Below are 13,871 nucleotides of genomic sequence, written 5' to 3'. Positions count from 1 at the left end.
CTTTGGAGGTGTGAATCGATTAAGAAATTAATCGCCTTGTATTTTAATAATCAATTAATCATTTAATTCAAAGAAATAATCAATACAATAATCTATCCTAAAAATAATGGCGATTCTAGACTATGCAATTTAGTGAATAATACAAGCAAATCCTTGTCTTTATGAAAACCTTTTGACAACTTTACGACCAAAAAAAAAAACATAATGAATTTCTGAGTGCCCGTAAAAAAGAGCCACTATGCTAACCTAAGAAGAAAGTGTTTGAAGCAAACAACAAAATATGAACATACTCCAGAGGTCTGTCTAATGAAAATCTAGTATGCATATTATTTGATCAGGAGTACCACATTTGACTACAAAGGCAGAAATGGAGGATGTTAATGGGATGGCAGACTCACACATTTTACAAAAGGACACGTATGCACTGGTCCATTCATTTGGAAATTGTGAAATGACACAAAATAGCTGCAACTTGAACTATTGACATCTTGATTTCACATTGGAAGGATTGAAAGTATTATTTTTCTTCCAAGTATTGTGTTCCTTTTCTAGCGATGTCTTTAAAGACCCATTTGGTAAATCCTTCATGCTATATATGCATTTAAATGGAGTCTGATTTCAAGATACAATCTGAATAATTTAGCGGGGGAGCGCTGGCTCCTATGCCTTTGTCGTACGCAAATTATCATGTAATGTGACAGGTGACATTTTCAAACACTGTGCACAAATCTGCTCCAGGATTCAACTCCAAGATAATACAGAGCAACTGAAAAATAAAACTGACTTTTGTCTACAATCTTGGAACATCAGGGTGAATCAAATGATGTGTTGAAAAAGTGAAGCCATGTAGAAAGATTTTACATAGCTGGAAAAGAAAAAAAATACTACAAGTCATCTTTTAGGCCCAGTAAGCAACAAGTCGGTGAATTTCTTTTCATTCATGAAGCCACAGAATAATATGCAAGACAATTACACAAATAACATCTATGCGGCAGTGTTTGTCCACTTTAAGCAACGGTGCAGCAACACATGTCGACAGACAACATTATAAGACTCGCGCATTCTTTATCCTCTGCAAATAGTGACCGATGCTCTGCAAAATGTCTGTCTCTTGTTTCGATGAAACTTCACACCTCTTCATGGCCACGTACGATCAATAAAGGCAAGAAGAGCAAAAACGCTTTAGGCTACAGACGGATAACATGAGAGTGCAAAAAGAGAGAAAGCAGATTGGAGTGCAAGAACAGGTAAGGTTATGAAAAGTCTCTCTGAACGATCCAAAACACCCTCATTACCGCATCATCTCTGAGAGGACGTCCAGAAATGAGAGGAGCTCGAGGGGATCTATTTGCATTGACAAGACGCCGGTGCGGCTCAAGGCCACTTCTTTAAACCGGGCTCGGAAGCCAGATAAAGCAGTGAGAATAAAACAGGACTCGAGAGGCTGAGATGAGAGACAAGAGGGGCAGAGGACGGCGAGACGCAAAAGAAAGAGGCCAAAAGGTCTCGGAAACAGTGTTCATTAGCAGGCAGAACACAAGGCTCCAGAAAGACTTACAAGCACACAAAGTGCTCTCAGTAGGCCCAGCACATCACCTGGAGAGAGCCGCCTAATTAATATTTCATGACCTTTCTTCCTGCAGGTGAATGGAAATTAAAACAAAATACAGCCATGTTGAGGCGTAGTTATCTCATCGAACCAACAATTCAGGGACACCGAAATATTCCGCAGACAATCTACAGGATGTAAAAATGGACACAAAAGTAAATAAAGGAGCATCCGATTACAATCTTACACAAAGATCGAATTAAATGTCCCTTTTCTCCAGCAACAATAATAAAAGTAAAATAAATGACAGAAGATCCCTCCTGAATCTTTTTCCATCAAGCGTCTTTCGACAATCCCTCCCCGGCAGTAGACAGAAGGAGAGGAAACACAGATTAGCATAGCATTAATAAAACAAACGGTAATCAGGAACAAGAGCAAAAACAAAAGAGCTGCATCCGTGCCGTTGCCCCCCCCCCCCCTCTTCTTCCTCAGGATGATCGTATGTGTATGTCCGCAAGTCAAACACACGTATGCACACACGGTGGAATCCATTCAAGCTTGTAATGGTATTGTTCCTCAGAAAGGTTAAGTCATCCCAGTTCAGTCTGGTGTAGTAGCACAAAACAGAAGGGGAGGGAAAAGAGAAATGAGACCAGCCACAGGGTATAAACTTTTGTTATGAAGATCTTGGAAAAGGATGCTGATAGTGGAAAAAAGAAATAAAAATGGACGGGAGGTTGTAATCATCCTTCTCATTGAACACACTAGCATGCAATGAGTCTAAATACAAACAAGCCATTGTGTGGCATTGACTTGACTAACTTGGCTGGTATTTTCATTTCTCACGCCGGGGATTGTTGAGAGGCGAGGCAGATGGTGCATCTAATTGTGTGAGCTGGCTTCTGTTTCCCTTCCGTGTCTCACCGACTTTGTATTAAAAGTTGGCACATGGAACAGTCACAAAGTCCATTTTTGTTCAATGAAACACGTATGTGACGGGGAGGAAAATATCCTTAGCTCGACTCACTGTGAAGCCACACAGGATGGAATTCATGTTCAAATGGGTTTTAGGTGATATTATTTCATTTTGATCAAATAGGAACTGGGAGGGAAAAAATGTACGCAAAATCAAATTTTAGCTGATTATTTGATGGAATAATCGAGAGAATAATCAATTCTGAAAATATTTGTTTTGTGTAATATCATTAAATTATTTTGTTGTGTTTATCGCTATATGCAATCAAATAAATAATTGGGGGAAAAAAAGGTTGTAGGCAAAATCAAATAATAGCTGATTAATCGATGGAATAATCGACAGAATAATCGATTGTGAAAATATTCGATAGTGACAGCTCTGGCATAATGGAAGAAAAACGAGCAAATTTCTTCACAGGTATCATTGAGCAACAGATGACAAGTGAGGAGTCGCCATCTCGTTTTCTCAACCATTGGCCCACTGCGTGGCGCTGTGTAATGTTGCGTCGCTAATGCTTCCAACCAGTCAAGTTGGCTAATGATGTTGAATCGGCGCAGCGGGGCCTCTGCGCTGACGATAGGTGCATTTAAGCAGAAATAATGATATGCTAATGATTACTCGGGCATTCGCGGGGTTCCACTGGTCATGGAGAACATGCCATCAACTGTGAGAATGATCCAGGAACTGATTGGAAATTGATCTATGGACATGTTATGAGTGTTTAGATTGCCGAGGGGAAAAAAAAAAATTCGAATTCCATGACTTCAGAGTGGCCTTACCCGTCTCGATTGCTAACTTTACTTTCTCTATTGGCTTCTCTTGTGGTCTGCTTTCAGGCAATTCCCATCCCTACTTTCACTCTGCCATTGTTCCATTTTTATTCTTCTTTTATGGGGAACCATTTGAAAAGGCCGGACAGCCAAAGAAGAACTCGGGCAGCTTTGAAGCATCAATGGTCTGGGTGCACGAAGCAATCTATATTCCAAAATGCTACAGCTCAAACTTGAGACTTTCATGCTAGGTGAATGGAAGGCACCTATTAACTTGAAGGCAGTATGACTCTCATAAAAAAAAAAAAAATGTCACTTGAAGACCCCAATTTTCTGTCAAGCCGACAGAAGAAAATAGAATGGGCTTTGAAGAAACTAACTTATTTTTTTTTAAAGGATTCTACGGGTTAAACGGTTTCGAAAATTCAGCAAGACGCACATTACTACATAAAGGAGGGTGATTTTATAGGATTGAAATATTTACGAGCAAAGATTAAGGGCACACAATCTGACTTAGTTTTCACTTGGATTTCTCTTACAGGCCAGTTGGCCATAACTAGCTGCATGTTTTATGGAGAAATATACATTTATTGTTTGAAGTTTCTTGTAAAAAAAAAAAAAAAAATGGCTTGGGCTTCTTTTCATACGCTCCGAATCTTTTATGAGTTTTTAAAAAGTGGCAATTACCCTTTAAAGGTCAAACATCCAATCAGGACACTTGCATTTAACAGCCTCACGTGTTAATATCGTGTCTGCGGAATGCCTGCGAGGTATAACTTAACGCCGCGTGCGCCAACTATTTTTCAATTCGTTGAATTTTTGAGAAACGACAACGAGCGAGGGAAGCAAATGTGACCATCACTCAGCCAAACAATCTGGCTAGCTTGTTCCCCAAAAGATTGTCTCTCACCTCCTCTTTACCAGAGGTGAGGGGGGGGGGGGGGGAAGCACAAAGTCGGGTGCCCATCAGACTGTTAAACACACATGCGGTAGCCTCCAGAGTCGTGTACACAAGGAGGCCATCGCGCTTGAGCAAACACCAGAGAGGCGCAGTCATTCCGGTGCCAATCACCATCTTGGCCTGTTAGATGGAAGACATGACAGCTCTGTAATCAGCAGGTAATGATGGGATCCCAATAGAGGGGAGAAGAGGAAAGTTTACGAGGCCCTTGAAAGCAGCTTGGTTGGATGTCTCAAGTGAGAACTTGTCGGCGGCAGGTGCCAGCTGAATCCCAGCCTGCATCCTTTCGCCTCATCTCACACGCTCACACCACCTGGTCCATACTATTTACCCACAGTGGGGTCCCCTCCCTCTCCATTTGGCTCATCCTCCACCTCACGAATGCTCCGCAGTTCATCGGGCCCCTTTTTTTGCACTTATGCGTGATGAAGACCTGTCAACCATGAACTCACACACTGATTGGAGCGAGAGCCCACGCTGTGCGTTCTCGCAGACCGATATAGCTATGCAAAGCTGCCATCTACAATTATGGGCAGGAAATATCAAATGTGGCAATCAAAGAATGTGATGAGAGCGTTTGCAGCTGCCACGTTGCACTCGTGAGGGGAAAAAAAAAACATGTTAATTGTAGGATTCTTCAAATGTATGCAGATGGCTCTTACGCGTTTTGCAACCATAATGTGACTTTGAACCGATTACCAAAAATAGTGTGTCAAATTTGTGACAACAAGGTTTCGTTGAATAAGTTAAATGATTAAAGTAGGGTCTTGAGAAAATGATGCATCGTAGCATCTGCTGTAGCGCTTTGATTATTTAGGTCTTTGTAAGTGACCACTATATGCAAACAAATACGTAAGGCCATAGCCGGAGCTAGATTGTATTCCTTAAAGGGGGCCAAGGGGTGGCCAAGGCTATCTCAGGGGTCCACAAACCAACAAAAAAAATTCATAAAAACCCAAATAATTTTTCCAAAAACACTAAAAAGACTTTATTATGTGTTTGCTACAAGAGACGACGGGAAATATGGGAAAAAAATCCAGACAAGAAAAAAAACCCACCCAAAAGTAAATTGTTTCTTTACCTTCTGCATGTTTAGTTTTTTTTTTTCTGATAACTTATCATTTGAGTTAAATATACTTGCCGAACACACAAAGCGTTATTTGTGCTTGCACATGCGTGATATTGATTGTGGCTATCCAGGAGGCGGGCAGCTAGGCGTGTGTTGGTGCCCAAGGGGCGTGCCGGTGCTGAGCGAGCAAATACTTCACACAAACATCCAAATAGACACATGCCTGACCATTAAGATTTACTCCGTCATACTGGCCCATTGATGTGAGCAGGAACAAAGAGAACACGAGGATCGAAAAATAAAATAGCCGACAGAGAGTCATTGACGTAAAGATTCACCTTGAAGCAAACAGCATAAATATGACAAGGCAAAGGAGAAAGGCACCTTCAGCTTGATCCAACTCAATTCACAATTGCTGCAAATATTTTTCCTTTATCTGACTCAACTCTTCACCAAAGGGTTTGCAGTCATATTGAATCAATACTTCTTCTGGTTCACCTTTTCAACAATGTTAATTTGGGGAATTTAGGAGTGAAGAGCTGCTCTCGACGGGAGAAATACTGTGAGGGCAAAAATCATTTTTTGGGGAAAAGGTCACGAGCCCAGCAGCAAGTCAGCCGAGACATTTCATCTAACTCATCTTTTCACACGCCATTTAGCATTGCAGCCAGAGGATTAATGAAGAAATGATTCACATGATATGGAAGTGCCGAGATACTGGCACTGAACGTAAAGGCGACATGATTGGGAAAAACTTTGAAAGAATTTGATATGATAAAGCATCAATATTTTCCTACTCGACCAATCAGCGAGTTCAATAAAAATAAAGGGCTGTTATCAGTAAAAGTTCTCTTCATTGGGAGCTTATAAATTTGTTCAAACTTAGTTTCTAGGAAACTCATCCCAAAAAGTGCGTCAATGTCAAGGGGATTGTTTCAATGTCAGAATGAAATCATGTTGCTGGTGGCGTCTCTTTCATAGAACACCTCGCAGTCAGGGAAACTGGAACTATATGGTACCAAAAAAGTACATATTTGCATTTTAGGGCAAAATATTCATTTTATAAAACCTCGGGGGGTGCGGGGTGGTTGGAAAGTAAGTGAGAAGAAAGAGTGAAGAGTGTTCTTTTCCTGCCCTGTGGATTGCTTTGGCAAGCTCACATGCTGACAAAAGAAAAACACTCACCGCAATAATAATTACACGGGACGAAAGCACTGCCGGTTATTTATGGAATGCGACTCCTATTAAAAGTCACATTGATTAGATATAAATGCATCAAGTCTAAATGCTGCGTTAAATCTTTTTCACACACTTATTTCAATCCATAAAGGGCATCATTCACGAAAAACGTGCCAGGCAAGAGTTACTTATTCCAAATTCGCAAAGTGACCCTTCTGTTGACTCATTCACTACCGTGTACATCTAAACTCGTCAAATGGAATCCAATGGTTTACTACCAATGACGTTACGTGGCGGTCAAGTCACAAACAAACAAAAATCTTGCACAAGTTTAACTTAAAATCATTCAAATCTTAACCATATCCAACACCTTAGCATGTATGCTAAAAACAAGCTAATTCACGTGTTAACAAAAACAACAAAAAAACAACACCAATAGTCTTCTAATCACGGCTAATTGTACAGCAATTCAATGCGTGTCTGTGTCGGAAAAAAAAGAGTCAACAAGTGGCGCTTTGTTTGTTCGCCGCCAAAGCTTAACGAGCAAGACCGATCCTCTCCAATTCTTCTCGCCACCCAGCGTGATGAACTTCAAAGCACGCGTACAAATTGTGGCGGTGCCTCTCAGGAAACCGCCATGTTGGAACCAACGGTAAACAAAAGAAGTGTGTGCCCATTCAATTTAAGAATCAATCAAATGGCTGAGCACCGACTTCCCAATAAAACTCCGGGAAAGCTTTTTAACACGACATTCTTGATGCATATCCAAAATAAATATTGTTTGTTTTTTTCTCACAAAGGAGAATGATGGGCAAGCATGAAGGAGTGTTAATTAGACAAATTGAAACTCTCAGGTTGTTGTTGATACTTTTCCGAGATTGACCCGTGTGCAATAACAATCGCCAGCTAGAAAATAAGGTGCAATGACGCAAGGATGAGGAAATTTCAAGGGCGCGAGGTGCCAGTGAACCCGAGCGAAGAGAGACAAATGGGCCAACAATGGATGCAGATGAGATGCAAGGAAAGAAAAGTGTGACAGAGAGAAATATTGCATTTATTCCTATTGCCAGAGACTCAATAAAACCTCTCTCCATCAATCAGCAGCCATATTGACTAGCTTAAAAGTATATGATCATAAATGATCATTCCTCCTCATTTTTCATATCCAAACAGTATATATTTTTTGAAATGTTTTCTAATTATGTAACAATCCCGGTTAACTCAGTAACTCATTATGCAGATGTGATGAGACATGATTTCTAATGAAGTGTGCCAAAAAGAGCGCAGCCTCCTAATTTGCCTCCATAATCGCTTTCGGTGCTTGATGACATCACGTGGCAAATGTGGAAAAATACGTCGGCAAGTCGAGAACCACAAGAATAAAAACTAGAACTATTATCACCTTGGTATTGAATAAATTTGAATCATTTCTCTAATTACTGAGGGATCATCGAGGAACCATTCGGTGTAAAAAAAAAAACAACAACAACAGGACGAGAGGATTCAAGGTGAGGGCTTGGACATTACACACGCACCTATTTCTTGAACAAACAAAGGAGAAAAGAGCCATTTGAACACAAGCACGGCGACGACACGTGGTGATTGACAGCGGGACGAGCGGGTTGATGGAGGGATTCTGTCAGTGATAGATAACAGCTGTCTGATTCCCAATCACACACACGACACACTCCGAGGGAGCCAAGTGAGAGCGAGAAACACCAAAACACTTTCAAACAAAGTCGCCGACATGGGAAAGACGTCCTGTACGATCTGTGTGACATTCACACATGTACACGCCGTTGCGAAGCATTCGGCGGAGTGGGGATAATGAAATGTAATCATGTCAGTCAACAATGAATTATGGATCATCATCTAATGGCTGACTTGCCTTACTCATTACTAGCATGCTAATGTGATTGGGAAACACGGGATTATCCGCGTCATTCAAGCAGAGAAGGGGCCCCGAAGGAAAGGGGGCTTGTCAAAGTCACACGAATGAAAAAGGGAGACCAACACTGATGATTGTTTTACATTCATTTGAAGTCTGTTAACGAGATGTTTTTTTTGGTTTGTTTTTTTACTACGGTGAACGCCACGAGAAATGAAAACAGCGATTGGCTGCAGCTCGGGAGTGTCAAACTTGTTTTGGTCTTGAATTTGAAATTTTAGTATTGACACAAAGTCGATGTGGAATTTTTATCTTCGAGGGCCACATAAAAGGATGTGGCGGGCCGTATCTGGCCCCCGGGCCTTAACTTTGGCATCCCTGCCCTAATGAGAACAAAATGGACAAATTCATAATTACCTTGGACCAGCACTTTGAAATAAACAAAGGGTTATTTAAAAATCTTTTCACACTACTATTTAGTTTTAAACACGAGTCTCCTTGCGGGTGAGGTCACCAAATGGATTCCCTGAGACTTATTTCCCCCAGCAATCTGCACGCGCCTACATCTCCCGACTGATGTAATACACAGGAGTGCATGTAAACACCCTCTCCGGCATTCATCACAGTAACGGTCAAGGTGGAGACATCTCCCACAATCCATCTCTCGGCTTATTGGCACCGAAAGACTTTGCCTTTGTGTTTTGCTCACAGATTTATGAGCGACTAAAGGCGCATGCAGGTGCTTATGCGAGCATGTCAATGAGTGCGGATGCATACATTAAAGGCATCTGGCAGTGAGGAGGGGGGGGGGGGGGGACTGATGTGCTTATTGACACCTCCCCTCCCCTGCACTTGTGGCATCGCCTCCTCATGTCCTTCTCTTCCCTCCGCCCAGCTAGCCCCCAATCCATCACATTTCTTTAAAAGCCTGTTAGGAAAGCCAATACCGTTCATTAGCACAAAAAGATTAGCTTTTCAGCAGCGGGAGTGTGCAAGGGACAAATAATCAAAGAAGCCTGTGGCAGACAGCCACTTAGTTACCCTACAGAGTGGGCGCATGTTGGGAGTCACTTTCATACACTGATACCAACAGGAACATTTGAATGATCTTATATGGATTCAACAAGTAGGCCATTTTTAAGGAGACATTATGGAAATTTGAATGTTATGTTGTTTCAAATATTTGAATCTTGACTGCCTGCTATCCTTACCCATCGAGTGTGGAATTAAACAACCAAGTAAATGTGTTATCCACCGCGCTGTCGAGAAACAGGGGGGGATACCTATGACATCATCAGCTGGGGTGAAGTTCCAAAACGGTGGAACCAATCTGGACAAAGCCAATATACTATAAGCAGAGCTGCAGTGTTTGGAAAGAGTGGTGTAACCTGTTCGGAATGTTCTAATAAATTTCAGATACGGGAAGGACTTGGGGAAGGATGGCAATTCTGGTGAATTGTTGATGAAATGTGTGTGTGGATTAGGATACTAATCACATTGCCACAACCATAAAAGCAAAAATGCACCTCCCTTAATTAATCACTATATCAAGCTGTCTATTATATGCTGCACCACATTCATCAGCAAAAGTAAAAATGACAAACCACTTTGCATACACTCAAATGACTTAATACAGAGTCACTTGCAGTGCAGCAGCTAAATGAACGCATCACTTTGAAGCGTGATTAAAAAACACCACTCACATCTGAATCTGCATACAGCGACATCATTTACAACTTGACGCTTATATTAAAACGCCTGATTGATGGTAACAATCCAAACAAAGTAGCTCTTTTTTTTTTTGTGCCTACTGCAGGTACATTGCTGCTTAATGGTAATTGCAGCTCTTCAAGAAAACAGCAAAAATCACTCTTATGTCAAATTTGGATAAAACATAGCAATGCAACTCACCGTAAATTGAACTTGCTCTTTATGCAGTGAAATTGAATCTGAATCCTCGGTCGTCAATTGTTTTTCAAGGTGTCCACCTGGAGTTGTTGAGGCGTTCAATGACTTAAGGTAAGTCCGTACGTCCGACAATTATGTTGAAGTGTTTTATATTTCATTTTTTCATCCGGCAGGGGCTGTTAAAAAAAAAAATATTTTACCAGCGCCACACTTGTTTAAATTAATCGTTTAAATTGTATTGATTAATTATCCAAGCAGAACAATGTGCAGAAAACTCTGCTCATCAAAATTAATATTACCATAAATGTATATTGTATTTTATTTCCCAGTAGTTTAAATGACTGTGATGTGATGGAATTGCCCACTAAGTTTATTTTGCATCTTTACTGATTTTCTGATCTTTTCTGAAATGTGTCTTCAATACAAATATCAACACTTTGTACATTTCCTTATTTCAACTATAAATGTTTTAATAATAATAATGACTGCTGATTAAACTGTACAAAAACTGTACCCCCAAAAAATAATAATGCCTCCATGCATAATGCATTGTAACAAATGGCCCATTGCTTGTGGCAAATTCTCCAAGGGGCAAAAGATTTAATTAAGTCAAAATGAAGTATTGGCTGCTCAAACAAGCACACTCATACAGACACACCTCATTAGTGATATTTTGAGTAATTGGGAAGACTTGTCATTAGCTAAAACAATAACGATGAATTTCTCCTGGGACTGCAATTGTATTTATCAGTCCAAACAAACATATCTTAAAAGAAACACACAAAAACAAACACACGGGCAGTTATTTAACCCTCGACATCCCCAGGGATTGGGGTCTTTAACACTAACAAAGCATTTGCCCAATCAGTTACATTCTATTCCCTAACGCTTATTCCCTTCATATGTAGAAAACAATCTGGAGATTACACACAAACACACACACACAGATGCCTTCACTAATACTCATCAGCTTTTGGGACAGAGAAAAATCTATATTTCATCTGCGAAGCTGAGGTTCTTGAACACACGCTGAGTTTGTTTGTCATTAGGCCTAATCCCTGTGGCTCACCTAATCAGTTTGCTGTGTATGTGTCTTTTTTTTTTTTTTTTTGTGCGTCTGTGTACGATGTATCAGGGTGAGAGGGGCCATAGCCGGAATCGTGCAAACACACACCGGAGCCTGAATTAAAGGTATCGATCAGACATGGCGTGCTCTCACACACGTATCAAAGCTTACCTTTGATCAATGACTAATCTATTTGTTTGTGGGGATTTTATGCATCTCAATTTCAATCAGTCGAAAAGGCTCATACTGCAAAGGTTATGTAACCGAACTGTGCTAATATACAGTAAGTAGTGTTAAAAGTCAAATAGGCAACAATCAAGGCTTAAATAGTTAGACTTAGAAATATGTGTTTACACTACAAGGTAAACTGCAAGATGCAAGGCCACCATGCGATGAGATGGTTGTGCTATAAAAATATTTTTAAGATGATATCACATTAATATGTGAAGAATGGTTGAAAAAAAATGGACACGTTTTAATAGTTAGACACTGAAGGATCCTTTTGAATATATTTTTGTGAGCACAGCGCTTGAGGGACAGGCAGAAAATTCCCCAGATGCTAATCAAGATTCGATAATGTCAACTTCCGAGTAGTCCCCGCAGTAGATTTTAATGATAATTCAGCCAGTATGACTGACCAGCCAAGTCTTCCCGTGGGTTAGATTGAACTCAGTTATCAATCAAAGCTTTGGCATTCATTTGAATAAAAATATGCAGGCAAAACATATATTAACAAAAGGAAGGGTCAAAAGCATGGCTAACCTATATGTAACATTCAAATAATTGGCCATCAAAATGACACATAATCAGGCTCACCCTTTCACGTTTGTATTCATCAGAGAGGAACCTTAGTCTATCATTTTCTTCATTAGCAACTCTTGTCCATGTAATGAACGAGCTCTGTGGCGACCAATCAAAAGGCAGATAAAGTCTTCTGAAAGAAATAGCAAGCGCTGGTGCTTTAGTTAGTGTGACTAATTTGCTGCTTAGTTCCCGCAGATATTTCATTGAAACGATGGAAATGATCCTTTCAGCCCCTTTGACTCACATGGACATGATATTATACTTTAATCACATCGCCGCCAGGTTTGGGAAGAAAGGTAAATGTCTTACACGTGAAGTTTTTTTTTTGCCTATGTCCTTAAAGAGACAATATTTTTTTCTCAAGGTCAAAGGCAGAAGGAATTTCTAATATACTCAGGCTATTAAAATTCAGATTTCATGTCTATACTGTTGTTTTAACTCACTACCCGCATTGCTGTTGTGCCAAATCTATCCCAGCCTGAGATGATGAGCATGCATGATGCACAACTCCCCTGAGCTCATATCCACAAGCAAAATCTGGATGAGGCAACTTTCAAATTGGCTCATCCGGACATTACGTGCGGCTTCGTAGATAAAGAGCTCCATCTACAGGATCTAAATACTCTCTGGCGTGGAATGGGGGGGAAAAAAAACATTTGTCTTAATTAAGCTTTAATAGGAATCACAAACAATCTGATAACACAAAGTATTTCATCTAGAGTATAAAAAGAACTGATATACTGTACCCATGAAAATGACTATTTGGGGTACCCGGCAGAGTGCTGATTCCTAACCGCGGGCTTGGAGGGTGGCCATGTCCTCTAGCCACCTCCTGTAGATATCAGTGGAGAGGGACCTTTGCAGTACAAAGGAGCCATCTGATAAGGAGCACCTTGCTTGGAGCATTCAGAGTGCCTGTCTCTGGCGGTTAGTCGGAATTGTCCCCCATCTCTTGACTCGTTCTGTGTGGAGAGCCAATAAAAGAAACACAAGGGAGAGACATGTAATGGCAATTGCACGCAGGAGGGATCGGGGAAACCGACAAGGAAGGGCAGATCGGATTAACACATACGAGAAGATGTTTCAAAATCAAAAGTCGCTAAGGTTCATTTGCACGTTGGGTTCGGACTGACTCTACTGTACTGAGCGTGCGTGCGTAAATAAATGCTGGCAACCATGTCGAGCCATGAGACAGACGTGTGTGTCGGTCATAACTGTAATCGCTCCATTTACTTCATCTACCCTGGGAGGAACGGCTGGTCAGCACCATCTGGACTTCTGCACAAGCACCAACGTTGCAATCACCAGACATGCTCGTTTGCATGGCTCGTCGGTCCCGAGCCTCACGTGAGACTCAAATGATGGTGTGCATTGGCTTGCTTGGTCACTCTCTTGGTTCCTCCAAATATTTTTTCTTTTATATATTCATTCATTTATTTAGCCCCCAGACTCTTGGCTGGGATAAGATTTTTTTTTTCCGTTGAGATGGCCAAAAAAAAATAATATTCAGAAAAGACTCATTAAAGATTCATTATGAGAAGAAATGTGGACCTATTTAGACAATTCAGAACATACCCAAAAGTTAATTACCTGGTCTGGCACCAGGGGTCCAAGCATACTTCGAGGGAGGTAGTGCACCCACGCTTACCCCCCTTAGCTAGGCCACTGCACCGGCAACCGCAAAATAGACAGAGCAAAGAT

The 13,871-nt window shown here is 40.9% G+C and overlaps 1 long non-coding RNA gene across 2 annotated transcripts in view; it reads right to left on the bottom strand.

Moving 5' to 3' along the window:
* LOC147045905 (uncharacterized) overlaps nucleotides 1-10,416 on the bottom strand; it is a 97,042-nt gene extending 86,626 nt beyond the window's left edge. For both annotated transcript variants that reach the window (XR_015068162.1, XR_015068163.1), the window contains exon 1: nucleotides 10,304-10,416. This is a non-coding gene — a long non-coding RNA (uncharacterized LOC147045905). The remainder of the gene's footprint in view (nucleotides 1-10,303) is intronic.
* Between the last annotated feature and the right edge of the window lie 3,455 nt (nucleotides 10,417-13,871).

This window comes from Syngnathus leptorhynchus, chromosome 14 (genome assembly GCF_054491065.1).
Source record: "Syngnathus leptorhynchus isolate UIUO chromosome 14, UIUO_Slep, whole genome shotgun sequence".
NCBI classification, from domain to species: domain Eukaryota; kingdom Metazoa; phylum Chordata; class Actinopteri; order Syngnathiformes; family Syngnathidae; genus Syngnathus; species Syngnathus leptorhynchus.
The sequence above is the reverse complement of the archived record's forward strand: the minus strand, read 5'-3'. Positions and strand labels throughout refer to the sequence as shown.